The 22,335-nt window shown below is 46.1% G+C and overlaps 1 protein-coding gene across 1 annotated transcript in view; it reads right to left on the reverse strand.

Annotated features, from left to right (window-relative positions):
• Positions 1-22,335, reverse strand: part of LOC132867680 (zinc finger protein 709-like) — a 197,027-nt gene that overhangs the window by 15,338 nt on the left and 159,354 nt on the right. The gene's annotated exons all lie outside the window — the stretch shown is intronic.

Below are 22,335 nucleotides of genomic sequence, written 5' to 3' on the forward strand. Positions count from 1 at the left end.
ACGTGGTCACCAGGCCTCACACACACAAACATCTTAGCTAGCATTCTTTTGTCTCGTTAGCAAGCTAGGCTAACCTTTTGCTTAGGCCACAGGCCTCACAAACACATCTTAGCTACCAAAGCTAACTCTTATGTTCTACTTAAACACGTGGTCACCCCCCACGTGGTGACCCCCAACACACTCACACACCAAGTATATATCATATTTGTATATAAAGATTTCAACTGCTGTTATTCAATTTTTATCATTGTTATAATAAATTCAATTATTATTGAAACTGTGCGTTTATTTGTTGTTCCGATATTTTTTGAAGTACCCAACCTCAAAGAATTCCAAGGTGCATATGAGTTATGTAATATGGTAAGTGATCATAATAATTTGGAATATACCATAATTTTAGCTGTTTGGTAATTTATTATTAAGCACCAAAATTAATGGTATTAATTAATGAGACTGATTTAATGAGATTGATCACTTAATTACCAATTGCACCTACATCATCTGCCGACTTGCGTTTGTTTCGTGTTTGTTTAAAACCTTTTCCGGTGGTTTTCTCCATGTCCCTCAGGCAGTAACGTGAGAGGCTGCCCAAGGGTAAAAAAAACAATGTCACACACTCGCCAACCAATCCCGGGCAACATCTAGGTGCTGAAAGGAACTTGCGGGAAGATTTTCTAGTTTCGGTTTACAGTGCTGACTCAGTTCATGCAATCGCTGCTGTTGCATAGGCTACCGTGTAAACTCTGTCAATTTCAGCGACAAATTAAAAATGGAACTAGTAAGGGGTCAGTCATCTGGCATTTTTTTGGATATCGCGAGGAGGACGTGGAACAGCAAATGGCGATTTGTAAAGTGTGCAAAAAAACCCCTGTCATCATGAAAGGCAGCAGCACTACAAAGCGTGTTGGACATATTTTGGGTGCTATAGTCAAGATAGTAAGTAGTGCCTGTCTCCAGTTTCTCAGAAGTAAAGAGTTCTTACAGCATGCTCTAACCAAAGTTCAAAATAGGTCTATTTTGGCTAAAGTTAAATTATTGTGTGTTCTCTAGTCAATATTTTATATTTTCTCAAAAAATAAACACATCAACTAGTGGAACACAAGTAACCACTTCTGCTTCATTTCTTTGAGGGCTGAAATGCATGCTCCAGTTTTTTTGTTTTGTTTTTTGACTGTTTATGAACTGTTAAACTCCTTTATCATGCTTTGTGGGTGTGACCTTTTTAGTATGGCATCATTACTCTTACCTATACAATTAGGGTGTTTATGTTTAAATTACTCATGCACAAAATTATTTCAAGCAAGTTCTTCATAAATCTAAACTTTTAATTTTGCCCTCAAAGTGCACCAGTTTGATACACTTAACTTTAAAGTGCATATGGGTAAATTCTGGAGCAAGATCAATGTAATTCTCCTATTTTATATTAAACTTTGGTCAAATATCTAACATTCTGCATTCTCCGCAAATTTTTTACCTTGCACGATACCAGAAAAATTCAGTTGAAATCAAGCCATTTGAAGCAAATTCGTCCGCCTCTGAAAAAACTTGGCACTTGCATTTCCCGGCAAACATTGATTTTCGTGACGTCATGTGCAGGACGCCTCCTACATCAGCGCTGGTTTGTTTATGAGAAAACGACCTGGTGGTTCTCTGCAAATTTCTTCAACGTTATCACGTAATTATTAAAATGGTTAACAGATGTATCATAGGAGGGTGTAGCAACACCAATCTTGATGGGATTAGTACTCATCGTTTTCCAAAAGACCAGAGAATGAGAGAGAAATGGGAGCGCTTTGTGCGAGGCACCCGGAAAAAGCCGAGGACCAAGCAGAGCCGAGAAAAAGACCAAGAAAATTGGCAATTCACATGTTGACTGTTGCCAGGGTAAGAAATAATTCGACATCTCATTATATTCTTCATCCAAAGGTGAAGTAACGTTGCGCTCAGGTGGCGATTCCATATTTCAATGCAAAATCGCTAGTTACTAAACTTGGTCTACACAGGCTGTGCACTAAAACCATGCAAGCTCTTGCAGCCTGCTGGCACTTCCGCAGGTAACGTCACGAATCTGGCTCCAGACTCCCTTGGGATTTTTCCAGACGCGTTTTGTTATTTTTTTTTCTGCTGTAGACAGATGGCCTTGTGCAAAATTACCCTTCTGGATGGGTGTGTAAAGGGACATACTTTCATTAAAAAAAAAAAAATTGGTCCAGGATATGCACTTTAAAATGTACAAAATTTTCTTACAGGGGAGCCTGCCCCCAGACCCTGCAGAGCGAGGTTCACTGACCATAGTTTCACAAAATCCTGTGGGAAACACTATTATTCTGCCTGTGCAGTTTATTTATTTAATTTATTTATTTATTTTTTAACTGTTACTGGAACATCTCCCTGTTCTTTTGCAGGTTAGGGTGGCTGTGGAAGAACTCACTCTCTCAACTCAAAACGCAAAAGTAGGTGACCGTAATTATGCAACATACCCGAGCAAGCATGGTGATGGGTAGTGATCTAACGTGGCGAGTGTGTTGCGAGACAAAGATCTCAGCTTCCCATGTAAGATTTTGTGGTCTGTACATCTCATGGATTGAGGTGAAGTCATTTTATTTTACTACAAGATGCATGCCTATCAAAATTTTGGCCAGAAGTGATCAATTACGGCAGGATTCTCTGTCATGGTGGGTCATTGCTCTTTAGTCCCTAATGCTCTCCAGCCCCTAATCCTCTCCAAGCTTAAACATTAACAGTCCTGTGGTAAGATGATTGGCGGATGAGTCAATGAAAGAGGCAGAAACCGTTTTACAATAAAAGTGCACCTTTTTTTAACTGTCTTTTTTTAAATAATTTTTCTTGAAAAGGTGCAAATATAAACAGTGCAATAACAAAAAATGCCAGGAAAAAAAAGGCAAAATAAAAACAATACAAAACAAAAATAACCATAAAGTTGCTAGGCTATGCTGCTAAAGAACCTTGCACAAACTTTTCACCACCTTACAGACATACCTTAATGAGGCTATGAGGCTTAATACAGCCTAAAGCTAGCTGTAACCCCTCCAAACTGGCTTACACCATTCACAATAATCAATGAACTCAATGTCAACAAAATTCTCACAAAATAATGACTCAAATAAGAAAACAAAATAAACAAGAAAATCATTTTCATTCATTCAAAACATTTCTGTACAGTTACAGAAATGGCTGTAATATGGTAAATATTGTAATGGCTGTAAATATGTAAAATATGGCTATTTTTTAGAAGGGGAAAATACCCCTTCTAAAAATGGACCATTCCCTCAGTTCCCCGTCAAACACGCCTATTTACAGTGAATGTTATGGTCCTTCGGTTTCCCCCCGGAACCAGGAAGTGGATGCTGGAATGAACTGTGTAGAACTTTGTGTGGGTGGGTGGAGCACAGAAGTACGGCAGGCCAGAACTGAGTTTTCAAAAACTCTATTATACCACTTTTTTCAGCGTATTCACTGTCCCAGACACTCAGACACACGCGCACACACGCATGCTCTCCTTATATAGGGCGTGGTCGCTAGGAAGACACACAAACACAGGTTAATTAACATCAGGTGTAGTGATTCTGCCACTTACCTTCCCTGACTCCGCCCTCCGGTCACAGACCAACGCTTGACCACGCCCCCGCTGACACATACCCCCACCGCCCAACTCAGGCCGGGCAGCCGTCCGGCCTGCAGCCGACTACCCCCCCCCCCCCGATGGGAGAGGAAGTCTGCCACGACCATCTACGCCCCTGGCCTGTGGATCACCTTGAAGTTAAAGGGCTGGAGTGCCAGATACCAACGGGTGATCCGCAAGTTGGCATCCTTCGTGCGGTGGAGCCACTGAGGGGCGCGTGGTCCGAACAGAGGGTGAAAGGATGTCCAAGCAGGTAGTAGCAGAGGGGCAAGGACCGCCCACTTGATGGCTAGGCACTCCTTCTCGATTGTGCTGTAGCGCCCCTCACGCACGGACAGCTTTCTGCTGATATACAGCACGGGGCGATCCTCCCCCTCCACCTCCTGGGACAAAACTGCCCCCAGCCCTCTGTCCGACGCGTCTGTCTGCAACATAAAGGGAAGAGAAAAGTCAGGGGAGTGTAACAGTGGCCCCCCACACAGTGCAGCCTTCACCTCAGAGAAAGCCCGCTGGCATTGCTCCGTCCACTGGACCGGATCTGGTGCCCCCTTTTTAGTGAGACCAGTCAGCGGGCTGGTGACGTCCAAATAATTAGGTATAAACCTACGATAGTAGCCAGCCAGCCCTAGGAACTGTCTCACCCCCTTTTTGGTCTTGGGCCTCGGGCAGGCTGAAATCGCTGCTGTCTTATTAATTTGGGGACGCACCTGCCCATTGCCCAAGTGGAAGCCCAGATACAAGTACTTCCACCCGCCCAATCGCACACTTCTTCGGGTTGGCCGTGAGACCTGCTCGCCTCAGCGACCTAAGGATGGCCCTCAGATGTTGCAAATGCCGCTGCCAGTCATTACTATAGATTATAATGTCATCCAAGTATGCGGCCGCATAGGTGGCATGGGGGTGGAGGACCCTATCATAAGCCGCTGGAACGTAGTAGGCGACCCAAACAGCCCAAAAGGAAGTGTGACAAATTGGTGTAAGCCAAATGGTGTGGAAAACGCCGTTTTTTCTCGGGATAATGGAGTCAAGGGGATCTGCCAATAACCCTTTTTCAGATCCAGTATCAAATAAAAGTGAGCCGTGCCTAGTCGATCCAGCCATGGGATTAAAGTGAGCCGCCTGGAATACCAATTCCTGGCGGCTCTTTGGAATCAAGAGCTGTGAGACCGTCTCCTTAGTCTGAGTGTCCTGCGTCACTCGGTATAATCTCTCTCTCATAATGGAGAAATGGGGAAGGACGGGGTGGCGTTTGGCTGGAGTGTTTGACCATCAATTACTCTCACTTGGTCAAACGCATGCCGCAGAGTCTCGTCTCGCAACTGTTCTCACAGGAAATCCATGAGGGATTCCCCGAGAGAGGGAGGAGGAGCCTGCAGCTCCTCGCTCTGATGTGGAGATGACATAGACGGCTCTGTGACAGCTGCTCCCGCCAATGCCACACCGGGACCTCCCCCTGCTGAACTACGGCAGGACCCACTCTTCACTAAATGAGTCATTAATTCCCGAAATCCCGACCAAGCAGTCAACAAATTTATCGAGTGGTTAAGGCGAGGATTAACCGCCGCCTTTACACTAAATTTCTCCCCTCGAATATTGCTGGAGCGCAACTCTGCCTTTAGATCTGAAAACAACAATCTCTACAGCACTGCCAGGATGGTGCACTCTCAAGAGAGCCATCAGGAGGGCCAAGGCAGACTACAGGCAGAGGATAGAGGGATACTTCAGTGGTGGAGACCCACAGCAGACATGGTGAGGTTCTGAATGCCTTTCTAAGTACAAAGGCAGAGATGATATAACAACAAGCAGCAGTGATTCTCTTGAAGAGGAGCTGAATCATTTCTTTGCTCGATTTGAGGTGGGTGATGCAGAGACTAGGAAGAAGCTGATACCAACAGCGGTCAGCCGGACACTGAATGTCAACACTGATGATGTCAGGAGTGCGCTCCATGGTGTGAACACCAGGAAAGCTGCTGGTCCCGATAGTATACTAGGGAGAGCACTCAGAGACTGCACAGACCAACTGGCAGAGGTATTATGTAAAATCTTTAATCTCTCCCTGTCTCTATGCACTGTCCCAAAATGTCTGAAGTCTGCCACTATTGTGCCCATACCTAAGAAGACATATACTGTATTAGCAGCCTAAATGACTTCAGACCAGCTGCTCTTACCCCACTGTTATGAAGTGTTTTGAGAAGCTGGTCTTAAGTTATATCAAAGCAGCTCTCCCACCCACCCTGGACAAGCACCAGTTCGCATATAGAGCAAATAGGCCAACAGAAGATGCCATTAGTACAGCACTACATACCAATCTGTTCCATCTGGAACACCCTAAAACATATGCGAGGATGCCGTTTCTGGACTTTAGCTCAGCATTTAACATGACCTTTTTTCACTGTTATACAAGCGAGATGGCAGCACGCACAGACACTGCGGCTCTCAGCTCTCCGTCAATGTGTAATGCACTAGTGTTGTTTGTATGTGTAGTGTGCTTTAGAACATGGTGTCATGCCACACACGTCTACAGTCGCACAGAACTCCTGAACATTGGACTACGATGCCAGATTGCAGTCACGAGCGATTTCCAGCAGACCCACAATATTCTGCTGGACATAGCAAGAGCTCCAGCATCTCCGTGGATTGTTGTCGGCCCCTACAAGTGGCGCACGTGGCGGAGGGAGTGCAAGCAGAAGTGGAGTTGCTGAGCGGGCCTGCTAACCAGGCTAAGGAAGTAGCCATTCAAACCCCCATTACCCAGCATCTTCTTGACCAATGCAAGATCCTTCATTTACAAGATCGACGAGCTGGAATTATATCTTGCAGTAAACCCCTCTGTTTGTGATTGTTGTGTGCTGATCATCATGGAGACCTGGCTACATCAACTGATCCCGGATACTACAGTACAGCTAGCGGGCCGTACCGCTCATCGCTACGACAGAAACGGAGACTCCGGTAAGAGCAGAGGAGGGGGACTGTGTGTATATGTTCACAATGACTGGTGTACAAACAGTAAGATCACACACACCCATTGCTCTCCTGATACAGAAGCAGTGACAGTTGTTTGCAGACCTTTTTATCTGCCCAGAGAGCTGACAGTGGTACTCATTACTGCTGTTTATATTCCACCAAATGCTAACGTTAGCATAGCTCTCGCCCACCTACATGACATTGTTAATAGACAGCAGCAAGTTCATCCTGAGGGAGTACAAATCATTTGCTGGGGATTTTAATCAAGCATGCTTAAAGAAAGACTGTCCTTCCCAAATTTGTACAGTATGTACAGTGCTCCACCAGACGGATTAACACACTGGACCATGTCTATTCTAATCTGAAGCATGCTTACAGAGCAGTCCCCCTCCCACATCTGGGTCTGTCTGACCATCTCTCACTGCTTCTCATCCCTGCATACACTCCCCTCAGGAAGAAAACTAAGCCGGTCATAAAGACTGTAAAAACCTGGCCGGAGGGTGCACTCTCCAAGCTGCAGGACTGCTTCACTGTCACAGAATGGGATACCCTTGAACAACAGGACTTACAGGGCTTTACTGACACTGTTCTGTCTTACATCAAGTTTTGTATGGATAATGTCACGGTGGACAAGCACATTCGTGTTTATCCAAACAGAAAACCCTGGATGACAAGCGAAGTTCAGTCACTCCTGAGGGCCCGTAACTCTGCCTTCAGGACAGGTGACAAGGCCCTGTACAGCACGGCGAGAGCAGATTTAAGGAAGGGCATTAAAAGTGCAAAGGAGGCCTACAAAAGGAAGGTGGAGGACCATCTGTCAAACAACCACCCACGTCAAGTGTGGCAGGGACTAAAACACCTTACAAACTATAAAGACAACACCTCTGTGACCATCAGTGCCAACGCCTCACTGGCAGAGGAATTAAACCATTTCTTTGCCCGCTTTGAGGCAATGAGGCCTCACACAGTCTCACACCCCTCACAGGCCGCAAGCTCACACACACACTTCAGGAACATCAAGTGAGGCATGTGTTCAGATCTGTGAACACAAGGAAAGCCGCTGGACCAGATGGAGTACCTGGTGAAGTACTCAAATTCTGTGCTTACCAGCTCTCAGCAGTCTTCACGAAGATCTTTAATCTCTCCCTGACACACGCCACTGTCCCACCTTGTCTCAAGTCAGCTACTATAATCCCCATCCCCAAAAACTCAACCACCAGCAATCTCAGTGATTATAGACCCATTGCCTTGACACCAGTAGTCACTAAATGCTTTGACTGACTAAGGTCACATCACATTAAAGACTGCCTCCCTCCTGCCTTTGATCCATATCAATTACACATACAGTGCAAACCAATCTACTGATGATGCCATTTCCACAGCCCTCCACACTGCTCTGAGCCACCTGGAACAGCCAGGGACCACCGTAATGATGCCCCTCGTCGATTACAGCTCGGCTTTTAATACCATCATCCCTGACATCCTTGTAGACAAGCTGGCTGCCCTGGACTTTCCCCCAGCTACTTGTGCCTGGATCAAAGACTTTCTTACAAACCGCCCACAAACTGTCAAGATTGGTACCCACAGCTCCTCCACCCTCACGCTTAGTACTGACTCTCCACAAGGCTGTGTGCTGAGCCCTCTTCTGTATACCATCTACACCCATGACTGTTGTAGCAGTTCCTGATGTGGGTGGAGCACAGAAGCATGGCAGGCGAGAGTTGATGTTCACACACAAACACTTTATTGAGCTTTTCAGCTTTCACTCACTCACTCAACACACACACATGCGTTGTAGTTGGGAGGGAGCCCCTTTTCTCTGCTCTCGCTCTCCTTTTATACTCTATCCCTGTAACACACACATTAATTGACAGCAGGTGGAATGACTTGGCCACTTACCTTCCCCGACCCCATCCTCCATTCACAGACTGCTGCTTGGCCACGCCCCCGCTGCCACATACCCACACCGCCCAACTCAGGCCAGGGAACTGTCCGGCCTGAAGCTGACTCCCCCTCCGACGGGACAGGAAGTCCACCACCACCATCTGTGCCCCCGGCCTGTGGATCACCTCGAACTTAAATGGCTGCAGGGCGAGATACCAACGGGTGATCTGCGCATTGGCTGCATGATTTGCTAATCGGCATTCACAGCACACTGCACACATCCGACGGACATCCCTGCGAATCCCTGGCCAATAGAACCAGGCCATTATTCGGGCTAGTGTTTTATCTTGCCCCATTTGTCCAGCCATGGGATTAAAGTGAGCCGCATGGAATAGGAGTTCCCTACGGCTCTTTGGGGTTAACAACTGGGTCACTCGTTCACTAGTTTGAGTGTCCTGCGTCACTCGGTACAATCTATCTTAAATAACAGTAAAATAAGGGAAGGTCGGTGCCGCACTTGGCTGAAGAGTTTGACCATCAATTACTCTCACTTGGTCAAACGCATGCCGCAGAGTCTTGTCTCGCGACTGCTCTAATGGGAAATCCCCAAGGGAATCCCTGAGAGAGGGAGGAGGAGCGGGCTGCTCCTCACTCTGATGCGGTGTTGACGTAGACGGCTCTGTGACAGCTTCTCCAGTCAATGCCACACCGGGATCTTCCCATGACCTACTAGTGCAGGACCCACTACATGTTAAATATTCCATCAGTTTTTAAACCCTGGCTAATCAGTACCCAAAATCAACGAGTGGGTGAGACGAGGACTAACCGCTGCCTTTATGCATTTGGCCCTGGAATAGAATATGGACAGACACTAAGGGATAATTGTGAACATCCCCGTGCACACAACACCTTCACCGCTTGTACTCTCCCCAGTGCCTCACCTTGCACCAGGCATTGGTGAATTGAGGTCTGATTACAACCGGAATCCACCAAAGCGTGATATGTATCCCCTTGAACACTTACTTGTATGCGATACGTTCAGGCCCGATCGGGGGCGGTTTCTGGCGCGTCGGGGATCCGAATTACAGCTCCCACCTCCCTTGCGGAGCTCTGACTCTGGAGATGCTCCGATTCCCCGCTGCGCCAGCACACCGGCCCAGGCTTTCCCTCTGCACTGGTGTTATGGGTGTCACTCACCTGAGGTGGAGACCACACAGACATGGAAGAGGGAGATGGGAGGACACCACGGGTGCAATGGGCTGGCTGGGGAGGAGCCAGCCGCAGCCTCTGTGGCAGGGGAACGGGGTGGGGAGGGGGGACAAGAGGGAGAGAGAAGAGACGCGAAGAGAGGCACCTTGTCTGCCTGTCGTTGGAGCCGCCTCCAGATGGTCCTCCACCAGCTCGATGGCTCATTCCAGTGATGCCGGGCGATGACACTGGACCCATTCCGCTGTTCCTTCCGGAAGTCGAGAGATAAACTGTTCCAGTGCCACCAGATCGATGATCTCGTCAGCGTCGCGGTCTTCCGCCCTCAGCCACCATCGGCAGGCGTCCCGGAGTTGCTGGCCAAATGCAAACGGCCGGCTGACCTCCAACGCCAGCGTCTGGAAGCGCTGGCGATGATGTTCCGGGGAGCGGCCGACCTGCTGTAGGATGACTTTCCTCAGGTCAGCATACATCAGTCAGCTGTCAGCAGGGAGCTGCTTGTGCTGCGAGCTGCGCCTTGCCAGTCAGGAGCGGGAGGAGGCGTGCCGCGCACTGCTCCAGCGGCCACCCCCACGCCTCGGCTGCTTGCTCGAAGAGGGCGAGGAACGCTTCTGGATCATCCTGCAGTCCCATCTTCGTGAGGGTGCCGGCAGCGGTGGTCGACGCCCCTGCTGACGCGAGCAGGTGCCGGAATGCCTGGCGATCTTCCTGCTGGGCCAGCATCAAGGCTTCGAAGCACTGCTCTTGTTCCTTTTGGAGGGTGATCAGCGCTTGATGCTGGTTCTGCTGGGCGGTAGCAAGGGCAAGGATGAGCACTTCGAATGGGGAGGACTCCATGGGGTGGTTCCCTTCTGTGCTCCTGGGTTTCGGCACCACTGTAGCAGTTCCTGATGTGGGTGCAGCACAAAAGCATGGCAGGTGAGAGTTGATGTTCACACACACTTTATTGAGCTTTTAAGCTTTCACTCACTCACTCAACATGCACACATGCGTTGTGGTCAGGAGGGAGCCCCTTTTCTCTGCTCGCTCTCTCTCCTTTTATACTCCATCCCTGTAACAAAAACACACACGCGCATTAATTGACAGCGGGTGGAATGACGTAGCCACTTACCTTCCCTGACCCTGCCCTCCATTCACAGATTGCTGCTTGGCCACGCACCCGCTGCCACAACTGTACTCCCACCCACCCTACCAACACAATAATTAAATTTGCGAATGACACCACCTAGGTGGGGCTCATAATTGGAGGGGATGAGTCGGCCTATAGGGACGAGGTGCAACAGCTGGCAGAGTAGTGTGCCAAAAACAACCTGGCTCTCAACACCAAGAAAAGAAAGGAGGTGGTCATGGACTTCAGGAGGCACAAAGCTGACCCCACTCCCCTCTACATCAATGGAGACTGCATGGAGATGGTCCGCACCTTTAAATTGAGGACCTCTCCCGGTTGAGGACCTCGCCTGGTCAGCTAACACAACAGCCATGGTGGGGAAGGCCCAACAGCGAGTCCACTTCCTGAGAGTCCTCAGAAGGAACAGACTGGAGGAGAGGCCATTGGTGACCACCTACCACTCCACCATTGAGAGTGTGCTGGCTTTCTCCATCACGGTGTGGTATGCTGGCTGCACAGAGGCTGACAAGAAAAAGCTGCAGAGGGTGATGAGGTCAACTGAAAAGACAATTGGCTGTCCTCTGCCCTCCCTAGATGACATCGCTAACTCTTTATGTCTCTCCAGAACCAGGAAGATCATTCGCGACCTCCTCCATCCCGGACACCACCTGCTCAGCCTGCTGCCCTCTGGAATGAGGTACGGGAGCATAAAGAGTCGAACAAACAGCCTGAAAAACAGCTTCTTTCCATGGGCTGTGAGGACACTTAATACACACATGGGTTGCTAAAATGTTCTTTGCTATTTTTATGAAGTGCAATAACTTGACTACCGTGATCTTATTTATTTGTTCCATTTTCATGACATGACCAATATTTTGTTTTTGTGTGTTATGTATTTTTATATGTTCTCGCTTTTATGTATGTTTTTATGTGTTTTTAATACAACTTCAGTTGTGGCAAGTCAATTTCATTGTATGGGTGATTGTGCAATGACAATAAAGGCTATCTTATATTATCATACCCAGCAGAATGGATAACAAACTGCTGGACCTGGGCGTGGATCAGCACATGTGCAGCTGGATCAGAGACTTTTTAACCAACCGTTCTCAGGTTGTCAGGATGGGGACTTATCACTCCTCCTCTCTGACAATCAATACTGGGGCCCTGCAAGGGTGCATACTGAGTCCTCTCCTGTTTTCCCTTTATACACATGACTGCATACCAACCTATAGCACAAATACCATTATTCAATTTGCAGATGACACTACTGTAGTTGGTCTGATACACAATGGTGTTGAATCTGCATACAGGGACGAGGTCCGCAGACTAACATAGTGGTGCTCCATGAACAACCTAGAATAGAATAGAATAGAATAGAATGCCCTTTATTGTCATTTTACAATCAATTGTATAACGAGATTAGAAGCTTCTCCCTTTCCAGTGCAAAAAAAACCCTTAAATCCTCACACATAAACATTACAAAAATTGAAATATGTATAAAAAAAAGTGTCTTATATCCAAGTATGAATATGGATGGCTATGTCCAGAATAAATAATAAATTATTTGTATTGCACAGAATGTAAAAGCAACAGTGACAGATGTTTTGCATAATGTCGAAATTATATTTGTTTTCTCTTCGAGTTTAATATGGTGATGGCTCTTGGGAAGAAGCTGTTTTTCATTCTAGTAGTCCTTGTTTTAATACTGTACATCTGTAGCGCCTCCCAGAAGGAAACAGCTCAAAGCTGGGAGGCAGGATGTGAATTGTTCTTAATGATGCTCCGAGCTCTGCTGATGCACCGGGTGGTGTACATGTCTTTCAGGGAGGGGAGAGGGCAGCCAACAATCCTCTGCACTGCTGCGACTGTCCTCTGAAGCCTCCCTCTGTCTGCAGCAGTGCAGCTCCCGTACCAGGTGGACAAGCAGTACGTCAGCAGGCTTTCAATGGAGGAACAGTAGAAGGCCAGCAGCAGCTTCTGGTCTAGATTGTTCTTCTTGAGGACTCTCAGGAAGTGTAGATGCTGCTGAGCCTTCTTTATAACAGCTGAGATATTGATTGTCCAGGAGAGGTCGTCAGAGATCTGGACTCCCAGGAATCTGAAATCATGAACCCTCTCCACACACTCGCCGTTGATGTAGAGGGGGAGGTGGTCACTATTCTTCCTCCTGAAGTCCACAATGATCTCCTTTGTCTTTGTAGTGTTTAGAGCCAGGTTGTTTACTGAGCACCAGGTCATGGGCCTCTGAACCTCCTCCCTGTAGGCTGTCTTGTCTCCATCTGAGATCAGCCCAACCACTGTGGTGTCATCAGCAAATTTGACAATCATGTTGTTGCCGTGAACTGGACTACAGTCATAAGTGTAGAGACAGGACAGGAGGGGACTCAGCATGCAGCCCTGTGGTGAATCAGTGCTCAGTGTACGTGTGGAAGAAAGGTGGGGGCCCAAGTCTCACAGTCTGGGGCCTGTTGGTCAAGAAGTCCTTAATCCAGGTGCACGAGAGGGGGGAGGCCTAAAATGTCCAGCTTTGTGATCAGAATGTCCAGGATGATCGTATTAAATGCCGAGCTGTAGTCTACAAAGAGCATTCTTGCATAGTTCTGCTGCTGTTCCAGATGGCTCAACACAGCGTGCAGAGCTATGGCGATGGCGTCCTCCACAGATCTGTTCGCCCGGTATGCAAACTGGTGGGGGTTGAGTGTGGGGGGGGAGACAGTCTTTGATGTGCTGAAGGACCAGTCTCTCAAAGCACTTCATAATTACCAGGGTGAGGGCAACAGGGTGGTCGTCATTGAGGCTGGTTATGGGTGACTCTTTTGGGACGGGAATTATTATGGCTGACTTCAGGCAGGTAGGGATGACTGCTTGAGCCAACGAGAGGTTGAAGATCCTGCAGAGGATGTAGGACAGCTGGTGGGCACATGCTATGAGCACCTTGCCAGGTACTCCGTCCGGACCGGCAGCCTTCCTGGGGTTCACTGCCTGGAGCACACGCCTCACCTCCTGCTCTTCTAGTGGAGGGGTGCGGGCAGGGCTAGAGCAAGTGAGTGTCACTGCGGAGATTCGAAGTGAGCAAAGAAGCAATTGAGCTCCTCTGCCAGCGACTTACTTGGGACTCCTGATGTCACATCACCGCCTCTGAAGTTGGTGATGTTCTGTATGCCCTGCCACACCTCTCGTGGTCTGTTGCTGGCGAGGTGGGACTATCTTCCTTTTATAGCCAGGTCCGGATATTCAGAATTCTGTAACCCTGTAGGCATTTTTGGGGAAAAGTTGTTATACAGCATTTTTAGAAAATTCAATGTCTTCTAAATACAAATCCACCATATAACATTGAAATCAGGTCCCCAGTTTTTTGTAATTCTTGGTTAAAAATAGATGTTGTCTTCTCAGGCTGGAAATTAACGGCAGATAGGCTAAATTTTAAACTTTTATATATCACCATAAAACTTTACCAGTTTCTTGCTTACATTAGTACAAACACTTTTTGTATTACAAGTTGTCTGAAATGTTATGTTTACATATGCAAATGAGGCCTGACATACTGGAATATTAGGCGCATAATCCAAAACTGATGAAGATCAAGTGAAACTTAAAAACTAGTGTATAATTTTGTTGATACAAACCATAAACATGTCCTATGTTGTTTTGTTAAATTTGAACATTACTTTTTTCATGATTAAATTAAGAAATATTAAATTGGGGTGAGCCTGATCAATTTAAAAGTGGGATGAATTAAACAAAAATTTCCTTGCGATCAATGGATTTCTGTTAAATGGCATTTTTTGAGTATATGCTTGCAAAACTGACCATCCCCAGGACATCTTGTGTCTTAATGTCATTCCAATCAAACATTATTCATGAAAATTGTTTTTTGAGCCCTTGAAGTAAATTTTATCAGGTTCAAAGGCCGTATTCGCTAAGATCTTAACTGTTGGTGTTGTATGTCCTGATCACCTTGATGACAAAGACCTAGAAGAGGAGCCCATGCTCATAATTGATGGTCAAGCTCTGGTCATTGCCATTGCTAAGCCACAAGGAGCAAAGACATTTGGGGACCTTGCTGATGTCTTTGTAGAGGCTGTACTCAAAAGCGAAGCAAAATTCCAACGGATTGATGTATTGTTTGATCGCTACCAAACACACTCAATCAAAACTGGAACACGGAAGCGCCGCGGAAGAGGCTTGGTGGCAATCCGAAGACCTGTTGAAAGCACAGATTTGCCTCTTCCTGTAAAGTGGGAAAACTTCATTGCTCATCAGGACAACAAGGCTGATCTTGCTCGATTCCTGTCGCAACAGCTGATTCTGAGAGCACCAGTCAACAAAACCATAGTGACAGCAGGTGGCTTTAGTGATGAAGAGGGTGTCGAAGCGTCCAATGCAACACTGAACACCAACTGCATGGAAGCTAAGCATGAGGAAGCAGACACCAGAATTGTTCTCCATTGCATAACAAGCAAGGCATCAACCATTGTTTTTTCAGTAAGAGACACTGACATCTTGATCCTACTGATTGCCCACTTCCACATGATGCCATGCAAAAAGCTCTGGATGAAAGCAGGTACATCAAAGGAAAGAAAATACTTCCCAATTCACGCTATTGTGAAACAATTGAAGATGGAACCACAGGTTCTGAAGCTGCTTCTAGCTTTCCATGCACTGACTCGAAGTGATTCAACTTCATATATTGCAGGGCACACAAAAAAGTCATGTTGGGATGTGTTTGTGCAGCACCATCATCTCTTAAAGGGACTTGGTGAAGGTCCAGAGCTTAGTGAACACGCCATTCAGAATGTAGAACAGTTTGTCTGCAAACTGTATGGTGCAATGGATGCTGACCACATCAATGATGTCAGAGCAAGCATGCTTGTAAGGGGCATGACAATAGAAAGGCTGCCACCAACTAGAGATGCACTGTACTTCCATATTCAGCGATCTCACTTTCAAGCTTTAGTCTGAAACCAAGCAAACTTGCAGAAGCCAGTTCTCCCACCCCCTGAGACCATGGGGTGGAAAATGGAGGAAAACTTGCTTGTTCCTCAGCTCATGTCACCTCCACCAGTTCCAGAGGTTTGTGAGGAGTTCATCTCCTGTGCCTGCTCCACGGGATGCAAGACAGGCCGATGTGGATGCAAGCCTAACCCATGTACTGCATCTTGCAAATGCAGAATGTCAAATAGTACTTGCATGAATCAATAGCTTTTGTTATGTCAGTAGGTGACACTACAGCAGGGGTGGCCAACCAGTTAGAGACCAAGAGCCACATTTTTTACTGTGTTACCGCAAAGAGCCACATCATATACATGGGCACACGAACATCACCCATCCCTTCCTCTCTCTCTCTCTCTCTCTCACACACACACACACACACACACACACACACACACACACACACATCTGCTCAGCCAGATTAATAGTAAATGTCACACACCAACATATTTACTCCTACAGTACTAAGACCACAGGCTGAGGCCAGTCATTTTTAACAATGAACATTGTGTGCACTTACTATGCATGCTGCTTAGTGGGACTCATGGCATTACCAAAAAAAAGCCACACCATACACATGACCGCACATGAACATCGCCCCCCCCTCGCTCTCTCTCTCCCTCACAGACACACACGCTCACGCATGCACCTCTGCTCAGCCAGATTAATAGTAAATGTCACACGCCAACATGAGAGAAATGTACTCCTTCAGTCAGTACTAATACCACAGGCCAGTCATTTACAGCAATCAATATTGTGTGCACTTACTATGCATGTTGCTTAGTGGGACTTCTGACATTCCTTGCCTTGAACAATCCTCTTCAAATCTGGCTTGTATTCCGTCGTTGCCACTCGAAGCAGTTCTTTCACATGGGTGTCAGTCAGAACAGAACGATGCTTTGACTTCACGTGTTTCATGGTAGAGAACACAGACTCGCAGACACATGTTGACCCAAACATTGACAGTATCTTAAGCGCAGCCCGTTTCACATTCGGGTATTTTTCCAATGGCACACTTTTCCAAAACTCAATGGTGCCTTCCCTCAAAACAGGTTTCAGTTGGTCTTCCTCATGAAGATCGATCATCTCCAACTCAGCCGCAGCCTCATCTGTGACTAGCGGGGCTTTCAAACAGTCCATCTCCGCATTGAATGGGTCGATGAGGAACGTAATCTGTGGCCTTTTCAGTTGTATATCACGGAACCGGGTTACAAAGCTTTCATGCAGATTTTCAATTAGTGTTGCATATCTGGCTCCTTGCTTATTCAGGGAGGCGGTGGTGACTTGCCCGCTGGCTTTTAGCAGAGTGGGAAAATGCGTTAAATCTCCCTTTTGAATGTGCGCCTTGAACAGCTTCAGTTTGTTGACAAAACGCAAACACACTTTGCACCAGGTCAGGCAGCACTTTTAATTTACCCTGCAGGGTAAGGTTCAGTCTGTCCAAGTGGCACAACATGTCGACCAAAAAGGCCAGATCCATAATCCACTTGAGGTCCGAGAGCTCCGGATAGTCCTTGCCCTTCTCTTCCATGAACAGTTTCACGGCATCCAAAAGTTCAAAGAAGCAAGAGAGTACCTTGCCTTTTGACAGCCACCTCACAGTGCAGTGCAGTGGCAGATCACCTGGAAGCCCTTGGTCAAGCTCAGCGATGAGATTCTTGAATTGCCTGTGGTTAAGAGCATGTGTGCGGATGTAGTTGACGATTTCCATCACAGGTTTCGTGACGTTGTCTAAATTCAATGATTTAGACACGAGTTGCTCCCTGTGGATGATGCAGTGGAAATTCCAAAACTCGGGAAATGTTTCGTCAGCTTTGCACAGCCCGACAAGCCCGTTCACGGATCCGATCATGGCTGGCGCTCCATCCGTGGCTATCGCAGTTAGTTTACGTATGGGTAAATTTGCTTTTTCAAATGCAGCCATCATTGTTTCTTTCACATGTACAGTGGCAGCCATTGAATTTGTTCCACGTTTCCGTGACTGGCCCTCAGCAGGCCCTTGGCCGTCCCCTGACTGGTTCGTGACTGTCTGCCGATTGGTCCGTGCAGATAATTTATCCCCCACAATGACGTAGTCAATGCAGTCCTGACTGGTGACGCCCCGAATTAGCTTGTGTGAAAACCAGCTGCTATCCCTCATTTTTCCACAGGGAGGAGCAGTGATTGTCCGTTTCACAAAGCAGGTTTATCAAACGCTGAGAACAGCTGATTTCAGTTAGTTAATTCAACCCGGAGGACTTTCACCAGGAGTTAAAAAGCCATAAGATTTTAATGCGCTCCTACAGCGAGTTTGAATATGTTTATATATGATTGAAATAAAAGATAGATTGATTGATTGAAGTGCGCATGCTCTCTACATAAACGCTGTCTAGTGCAGCATGGATAGGCATAAATAAATAAATAAATACAGCCTCCGCTACTGTCTAGTCCCAGAGAGGCTCGGCGTAGGCCACTGATGAAACTATTTGGCTGTCCTACTACTAGGCAACTACTTGTCTCAATACTAGGCCTTTTGTAGTAGTAATAATGATATTTGCCTACTGAAAAGTGATCAGGTGAAAAGTTGAAGCCGCAGCAAGACCTTTGCTATTAAGCCTTTTGTAGATTAAACAGGCTTCGGCAGACAACGTCCTGGAAAGGCAGTGTTTTTCTTTGGTTTGATTAGCCTACGATTTAATCTTTAAACATTATGGTTTCAGCAGTTCGCTTAAACATTGGAGGCTGCAGAGTCGGGCTGCAAGATTTCCCGATACTTGTTTAAGATGACAAACTTCATAGTAAGGAGAAAATAATTCCACAGTATTTAGTGCCTCATCAGTCTCAAAAATTAATAGTGAAGGACCAACGCGAATCAAGTCCCAAAAAAAAAAAAAAAAACATCTCGTAGGCCTATATTTTACATTTTCAAAAAAGTCCGGAATTGGAAGTCGGTCAGTGGAGTGTAATGAAGTGTCTCATTCACTAAGCACAAAAGGTTGGAAAACAGTGGAGAAAACAGCGATTGCTTAAATAGGCTACTAATGTTTTATATTAGTAATTTAATGTATGTGACAAATAAATTCATTGATTAAATAGATAAAGAAGCGAATACTCTGAAGCTCAAAATTCAGGAAAGTGGCTCCGGTGTCGCAAGTGCACAAGAACAGTTATTTGAAAGTTAACCTAATGAATTTGTGCGTGCGCGTGCGATTTCATGAAGAACCGGGACAATTGGCATTCGGTGAAAGATTCACACCTATGACTCATTATATTCGCGCGCGCCCTCTCGCCCACTGCTGCTTCGTTTTCCCGATTTACACGCATGTCTGAAGATGGAGTTTTCAGAAATCTCCACTCTGCCCAGAGTTTGTGAAAGTAGCTCTTTTCAGTGACTGAAACCTCCGTATAGGTGTGAATGAGAGGTGCAACTGAATAAATAAACATGCGTCTTTTTTATCCGGCTACATGTAGGCTATCACTGCGCAAAGCCTCTAATGTTGAAATGGTAGTAATATTTGTTAAAATAATAGTAGGCTAATTTCCACATTAATCGGTAAAATGGCACAAGGGATGTGATGGGGGGATGGCCGTTTTATAAGGGGGATGATTTGAGATTTTTATTTCAGAAGGGGGATGCCTCCCCCCACATCCCCCCTCAACTCAAGTACTGCGTATAAGACCACCGGACAGGCCCTTCGATTTCCATCACTAGAGCGCGTCAAATTACTTTCGGTTTTGCCAGCATGGACGCGCTTCTTTTAAATGAAGGCACAGATGTGTCAGACATCGACAAAACGGTAAAGAATAAGTGGAGATGGGCTTGACTAAATGAAATGGGCGATAATGGCAAGCCATTTAGTTCATGGTGCAAAAAGATGAAAATGGCAGGTGTGTGCTTTTGTGTAGTTTGCCATAAAAAAAGTCTATGGAAGCAATGGCAAGAAACTAGATGCCTTTGGCTTCACTGTGAAGAAGCAGAAAAAGTGAACTTTCACTTTACTTTTCTTGCAAGTTCTTTCTGTTCCACTCTTTTGAAAGCATGGTTAAAGTTCGACTGCACTTTTCTCTTAACCACTGTTGTGCATTACTAAAGTATTGTTGAAATAAATTTGCACTTTGCGCTGAAAACTTGATGTTTCATCATTTATAGCCAGTAATGACAATGGTAAAGTCTTGCCTTAGCTTTAGTCATTGTTAAAATTATGTAAATGTACTATAAGTAGGGGCCGAGGGGATAATGGACAACACGGCATTTAAAATTTGACGCATCGCTGATGTGGTAGGGGCCAACGACATGGAGCTTTTTTTTCAGTCAGATGATTTTTTTTTTTTTGCTTTAATCCATGAGTGCAGACATCCCAAGTCTCCCTGAAGTTCCGGGAGTCTCCCGCATATTGATAGTGGCTCCCTGATGCCCGCAAATTGGAGAATATCTCCCAGAATCTAGAGCAAGTGAGCAAGAGCGTGCACACGAAACATTAATGTCTGCATCGCGCATATGACGGAGTGCGCGAGGGAGCCTGTGTGTGTGCCTGTTCATGTAGCGCATGCTCAACAAAAAGCATCCTGATTGGTTTACAGACATCCAAACTCATTTAGAACAGTGTAGAAATGAGCAGGAGAAAAACAGGGAGGGCTCGGAAAATGACTGCAGGCCGGAATCGAACCTGGGTCCCCGGATTTATGGTGTGGCACCTTATACACCTGAGCCACAAAGTCCTGCTGGTATTGCTTTTAAATAGCCTACTTAAATCCTTAAAATGAGTCATGTAACGCATGTCTTCTGTGATCTGATCTCCAATGGTGAAATAAACCGGTTGTGATATGAGTACAGTCTTTTATTTTAGAAGATAAATTTAATATATAATTTAATATATAGCCTATAATGAAAAATAATATTTTATAATATAATATCACTGTCTGTAACTGTTCGTCACTAAAGCGTTTTCTAAGATCATAATGTCTGATATCTCATCTCATTATCTCTAGCCGCTTTATCCTGTTCTACAGGGTCGCAGGCAAGCTGGAGCCTATCCCAGCTGACTATGGGTGAAAGGCAGGGTACACCCTGGACAAGTCGCCAGGTCATCACAGGGCTGACACATAGACACAGACAACCATTCACACTCACGGTCAATTTAGAGTCACCAGTTAACCTAACCTGCATGTCTTTGGAGTGTGGGGGAAACCGGAGCACCCGGAGGAAACCCACGCGGACACACGGAGAACAGGCAAACCCCACACAGAAAGGCCCTCGTTGGCTGCTGGGCTCGAACCCAGGACCTTCTTGCTGTGAGGCGACAGTGCTAACCACGACACCACTGTGCCGCCATGTCTGATGATATTATTTTTTATTACATATTAATATTACATCACTTTTAGCGATTTTAACAAAAGGTCTGCAAACATGTTTTTTTTTTCTCAAGACCACATTTACACCGTAATGTAATCATATGAAAAATACCATTACAGATTGGTGGAGCAGTGTGCCAAAAATAATATGTATTTGGTCCAACGTGTGGGTTTTTTTCATACGTCGCTGGCTCTTTTGCCAGTAGCGCATCACTTGCGCAGGTCTGGGGTTACCCTGCAATTTTCGGGTTGTTCTATTATTATTAGGCTACCGCATAAAAGCGGTCACATTGTGTGCTCAATACCTGTATACAGCGCTGAAATAAACATTTTGCAATGAATAAGAAGTGTTTTGAGTTAACAGCATATTTTTAACACTAGAAGGCCCAAAGTGCAGACTTTAGTCTGCAATGAAATCCCCCCCAAATTTGTGAATAAGTCTAACGTACCATTACCTGCCTCCCATTGTTGTGTAAAGAAGCCTAATTATTGTGTTACCTGAGAAATAGCCTCTTTGTTTCTAACCCTAACCAGACTTCGTCACAACCAAGAAGGATCAGTTCTAACCCTAACCCCAAATCCTGGCTCTAACCCCAACCTGAGCTCACCCCTAACCCAACCCCTAGCCTTAGCCCCTAGCCCAAAACCTAGCCTCAAATAATGTGGCAAATGTACCGTAGGAAAGACTCACCATGGGAATGTGGAAACTACTAGATGGGACAACTCTATGCTACATTTCTGTGCTTTGTATAGCCTCCATGTGTAGTGAGTCTGCTTTTCTTAGTGTGAAATAAATGTTTATTTTCTTCCTGAAGTTATACCGTCTGTAGTTTTTCCAAGCTGAAATTGTGTTTTTTGGGGCACTCAGTCCTCTGTCCTCTGACATTGTAAGCTTGGCAGAGTAAATTGTCACTGAAATTAGGGTGTAACCTAAAACCAAATTACCATTCATGAATAGCAACCTCAGTGGGGGGTGGAGTGGCTGTTCACAATACAATGGAGACAGTTAGCACCTTGAGAGGAATACACAATTTTTGCAGAGAGGAGGGGGCATGCAGCAGAAGTGGGCCTTTTCACATACGGTAACACATTATCAACAAAGAAAGAAAAAAAACAATGCCAAGGATTAGGAAAAGAACCACAGCGCTGTGATTAGTTGGGCTATCAATGACTGACAGAGCCCCGGCACGTAACTAAGCATTATAAA

This window comes from Neoarius graeffei, chromosome 19 (assembly GCF_027579695.1).
Source record: "Neoarius graeffei isolate fNeoGra1 chromosome 19, fNeoGra1.pri, whole genome shotgun sequence".
NCBI classification, from domain to species: Eukaryota; Metazoa; Chordata; class Actinopteri; order Siluriformes; family Ariidae; genus Neoarius; species Neoarius graeffei.